This window comes from Macaca nemestrina, chromosome 4, assembly GCF_043159975.1.
Source record: "Macaca nemestrina isolate mMacNem1 chromosome 4, mMacNem.hap1, whole genome shotgun sequence".
In the NCBI taxonomy this organism is placed as follows: domain Eukaryota; kingdom Metazoa; phylum Chordata; class Mammalia; order Primates; family Cercopithecidae; genus Macaca; species Macaca nemestrina.
Window position 1 is genome coordinate 14,104,378 of NC_092128.1, and position 5,708 is coordinate 14,110,085.

Sequence of the window (5,708 nt, forward strand, 5' to 3'; positions counted from 1 at the left end):
CAAAATTAGCTGGGCATGGTGGCGCATGCCTGTAATCCTAGCTACCTGGGAGGCTGAGGCAGGAAAGTTGCTTAAACCCAGGAGGTGAAAGTTGCGGTGGACCGAGATCTCACCATTGCACTCCAGCCTGGGTAACAAGGGCAAAACTCGTTTGGGGGCGGAGGTGGGCGGGGGGATAGTTTTTAAATGAGAAACAGGTTCTGTGTCCCTGTGAATAAGAAATACATATATTTGCTTTTCTCTTTCTGGCACAGGGCTCCTGAAACCCTTGGAATTTCCCAAGTAACAGATGAGAGCAGTATCTTTTAAAATTCATAATGAGCCCCTTTCCACCGCATCTGTGTTTATGCTAACGAGGTAACTTCCATGATGAGCTCTGGATGCCAGAGGAACCAACCATGTGATTAGAGGGTTGGGACTTTCAGCCCCTCGACCTCTGGGAAGTAAAGACGGGTTAGAGATTAAGTTCAATCACCAATGGTCAGTAATTTAACCAGTCATGCCTACATAACGGAACTTCCATAAAAACCCCAAACGATGGGGTTTAGAGAGGTTCCGGGTTGGTGAACACATGCAGATGCTGGGAGGGTGGTGCACCCCAGAGAGAGCACAGAACCTCCATGCCCCTTCCCTGTATTTTGCCCTGTGCATCTCTTCCATTTAGCTGTTCCTGACTTGTAACTTTTACTATAAACCATAAACATACCTAATGTGCCTTTCTGAGTCCTGCAAGCTGTTGTAGCAAATCAATCAAACCCAAGAGGGTGGAAATCCCTGAATTACAGTCGGTCAAAAGTATAGGTCACAACCTGGGACTCTCAACTGGCATCTGAAGTGGAGGGAGGAGGGCAGTCCTGTGGGACTGAGCCTTTAATTTGTTGGGTCTGTGCTAACTCAGGGCAGTTAGTGTCAGAATTAAACTGTAGGATACCCAGTCGGGGTCTGATAAGAATTGGAGAATTGGTTGATGTGGGAAAAGCCCCCACACATTTGATGTCAGGAATATTGTGAGTGTATTTTTAAAAGGGTTTTCCATGTTAGCCCCCAGCCTGCAAATCCGCTTTTTCTTGAAAAACAATTTTTAACCCTTTGATGTTTTTCCTTCTTTTTGTAGTTATCTCCCTACTCTACGTAGGTTTATATTCATATTTTTTAATCTTTTTCCATATTATACATTATTTGATTTTCTGCTATGATAGATGAGGCTGTAATTCCTGTACACTATTTCTCCCAATCCACCTAACACAGTAATATTCTTTAGGTTAAATCAATAAAGCATAGTTACATTACTATAAATATGTACTATTGTTTACTACAGAATAGGGTATTGTGATTAGTTTTCCATTTTTTCTATAACCATTTATCCTCCTAGAATTTCAAGAATATAACCATTTGTCCCCCAAGAATATAACCATTTGTCCCCCTAGAATTTATTTGTTCCTATCTTTTCTCATATTCTAAAAATCAAGTTCTTGGTCATAGCACATATTCTACCAAATACCATTGATTCCCTCAGTAGTTTCTAGTTTAGTTCCAACATTCTGTCATGTCTTCATCCCCTTCGATTTCTGGATTGTTCTAGGTCATGTTGGGGCTCAGAAACCAATACACCAAATATGGCACTTCGGCATGTTGAATTCAAGAAGGAGCCACAAGAGCTGTCTGACATCCCCCCCCACCCCACCCGGGTCTCCCGGTTCTCTGTGTCTCCCAAAACACAGAATGAAGTTGTTCTGAGGTTTCTTATCTGCCTAAAACTCCAGACCTGCCAAAAAAGAAAACAATGACCTCTGGTCCCTTCCCTAACTTTTCATTAACTGTAGTCATTATCGCAGAAGAAAGATGGAAGTCTATCTACTCGCTTGGACAGACTTTTGTCACACACCATTGTCTGCTCTGCAGGCCCAAGAGACTTGTTGGAGGCCATTGTATATTCTTCAAGCCCACTGAATTCCCCTAAAAATCATTACTTTCCCCCTAAAATCATCAATACTTCCCCAACCCCCTAAGACACAGGGTATATAAGCATCTGTAACCACTCCCCCTGCCTTGCTTTTTTTTTTTGAGACCAAGTCTTTTTCTGTCATCCAGGCTGGAATGCAGTGGCACAATTTTGGCTCACTATAACCTCTGCCTCCCAGGCTCAAGTGATCCTCCCACTTTAGCCCTGACCAAGTATACTACAGGCATACACCATCATGTCTTGCTAATTTGTGTATTTTTTTGTAGAGATGGGGTTTCACTATGTTGCCTAGGCTGGTCCTGAACTCCTAGGCTCAAGTGATCTGCCCACCTCGACCTCCCAGAGTGCTGGGATTACAGGTGTGAGCCACCATGCCGGGTCTCCCATTGTAATATTGGGCAGTCACTGCCCTGGACCTGTTAATCAATTTGTATGCCCTTTCTCCAACTAATACCTTTTGAGAGTTGATTTTTCTGGGAACCTTCAGAGGGTGAAAGGGAAGTTTTCTTTGGCCCCTATGGTAGGGCAAGTTGCTCTTATTTTTGTGATCCATCCTTTTTGGTTCTATCCACGTGCCATCTTTGTCTTCTTCAGGGCACTCAGACCACCACACTTTGATGATCTCTGATTTAGGATCATTTATTTCTTGTGGCTAAGGTTCACCATTGAGTAGTAGGAAGACGACTGGCTCAGTGTCAGTCAGACTCAGATTTAAAACCTAAATCGCCCACTTATCAAATATGTGACCTTATGCCATGTAATCACTGTGGTCTCTCACATGTGCCACTGTGCATTAAGAATGTGTTAGAGATTTCTTCGGAAAACATGCATTTCCAGTCATAAAAAGAACAAGATCATGTCCTTTGCAGGGACGTAGATGAGCTGGAGGTCATTATCCTTGGCAAACTAATGCAGGAACAGAAAAACAAATATGGTGTGTTCTCCTACAAGTGGGAGCTAAATGATAAGAACACATGGACACAGAGGACAGCAACATACACTGGGGCTTATCAGAGGGTAGAAGGTGGGAGAAGGAAGAGGATCAGAAAAAATTACCAATGAATACTAGGCTTAATACCTGAGTGATAAAATAATCTGTATAACCCCCATGACATACATTTACCTGCGTAACAAACCTACACATCCTGCACATGTGCCCCTCAACTTAAAAGAAACAAAAGGAAAATATGCATTTCCTTATTGAACATATATTATGTCCCTGGACACTATTCTAAGCTCTTGATAGGCATTTTCTAATTTAATCCTCAACCGACCTTATGAAGTAGACAGTATTATAATCCCCACAATACTTGTGCAATCTGAGGCAGGAGGACATTAAATAATACACCTGAGGTCAGCAGCCGACGGGTAGAGCCAGGAGTCACACTCAGACTCTCATATACGCAGTGTGCCTCTGCTTGTGTGAACATACATCTCAACAAACTGTTCACCATGATAACAAACCATACGGCTTCTCCTATGCATTCCATATCCCAGGATTTATCTGTAAAGGATGATCAGTCTAATGGAATGTTTTGTTAAGAAACTGATCAACTGTAACTATTCTCCATGCAAGAGCCGGAAGCCAGAAACCAGAGTAGCACAGAGTGAATGAGTATGTTCCACCAAGCAGATGTGAGCCCACATGCTGAGGTTTAATGAGCCTTCCTCACTATATTATTTCTTTCACCACCAGATGCATTATGCAAAAAGTTCATTTTACAGCTCTAGAAGCCCTGAATTGCACCTTCCTACAGCAGTCCCTAGTTCATTATCAAGAAGCAAGCCCATCCTCCTTAACCTATTGCATTGGCTTGTTGAAAGAATTACATGAGCATGTGGGTCCCCAAATTACTGGTCATCTGAATCACCTGAGAAATATCCCAAGTGACTGACAAGTTCACACACGAGAGAGAGACAGACAGAGAGACAGAAAGATATGGGGGGTAGTAAGGGCAGTGCTATATTCCTAGGCCTCACATCTAGATATTCAGATTAAACAGGTCCAGGGAAGGGCAATATTGTATATTTTTTAAAGCTCCTCATGTGATTCTGATAATCAGCCAGGTGCAGGAAATACTGTTCAAAGCACCCAGCTCAGTTACCACCTGGGAAGTGTTCACTCTTCACTCGCTTTACTTCCTCCCATGTGGGACACTGCAGTCAGCTTGCATTACTCTTCAATTTCTTTCATCTTAAGGACATCTGCCCAAATGTTAACCCATATATTCTCTGTTTGGATTATCACTGAAATAAAACCACAGATTTATTTCTCTGCAGATATTTCATTAACCTACACTGTTTGCGTTTTAAATGGATATTTCAGAACTTTTCCTTGCCAATTTTTCATATGAATTTCCATGGAAATATACTGAATTCTTATTTTCTCCCATTTACCTCGCCAAATCTTTGCCTCTGCCCCCTACATAACCCCTGCTTTCCCATTCCCTCTTGGGTCCCGGCTGCTTCTCTCTGCAACCTTGCAGAAGGGATCATCCACAGATGTGGCCATAGAGACAGGTGTACTTCAGGGACGAGGAAAGGGCTTAAGAAAAAAGTTTGAAGGTCACCTCCTTGTCTAATTCCCTGTTGCTTTCTTCTCCACACCAGTTGCTCCTGCTTTCTCAGCAGGGAATGAGCAAATTGAGGGAAATGGTGGGAAGGTTTTATGAGAACAGGAGGGAGGAAGGGACAAGGACACAGGTAGAAAAGATACCATTATCAGAAGATTGATCCCTTGTACTTTTAGAGAAAGGACTGAGAAAAATAGATGGATATGTGTGTGTGTGTGTGTGTGTGTGTATATAGACCTGGGTTAAGAGTAGCTAAGGGGCTGGTGCTAAACTGTCAGGAAGTATGAAACTAACTTCAAAAATAGGATAATTCGCTGCTCCAGAAATGATGTAAGATTAGGTGTTTGAAACAAAATTCCTCATTTGTAAAATAAGTTGCTGTACTGGTTCATTTTCACACTTCTATAAAGATACTACTAGAGACTGGGTAATTTATAAACTGAAGAGGTTGAATTGACTCACCGTTCCACATACAGCTTGGGCGGCCTCAGGAAACTTACAATCATGGCAGAAGAGGAAACTCACTTTCCTTACAAGGTGGCAAGTGCAGGGAAACTGCCCTTTATAAAACCATCAGATCTCGTGAGACTTATTCAGTACCACGAGAACAGCATGGGGAAAACCATCCCATGATCCAATCACCTCCCACCAAGTCTCTCCCACAACACCTGGTGATTACAATGCAAGATGAGATTTGGGTGGGGATACAAAGCCTAACCATATCAGCTGGGTTCTGGTAAACCTCACACTGATGGGATGTCAGTAAGCCAATAAACTGGAGAGAGGCTTTTCGTACTGGGTGGGTAAATATTTCTCCCCCCAAGGAGTGGCAGTGGGAGATGGCTTTCTGATTGACTTAAAATTATATTGTTGCCAGGTGCAGTGGCTCATGCCTGTAATCCCAAAACTTTGGGAGGCTGAGGCAGATGGATCACTTGAGGCCAGGAGTTTGACACCAGCCTGGCCAACATGGCAAAACCCCGCTTTACTAAAAATATAAAAATTAGCCAGGTGTGGTGGTGGGCGCCTGTAATCCCAGCTACTTGGGAGGCCGAGACACAAGAATCACTTGATCCTGGGACACAGAGGTTGCAGTGAGCCAAGACCACACCACTGCACTCCAGCCTGCGTGACAGAGTGAGACTCCACATCAAAAAAATAAATAAAAAACC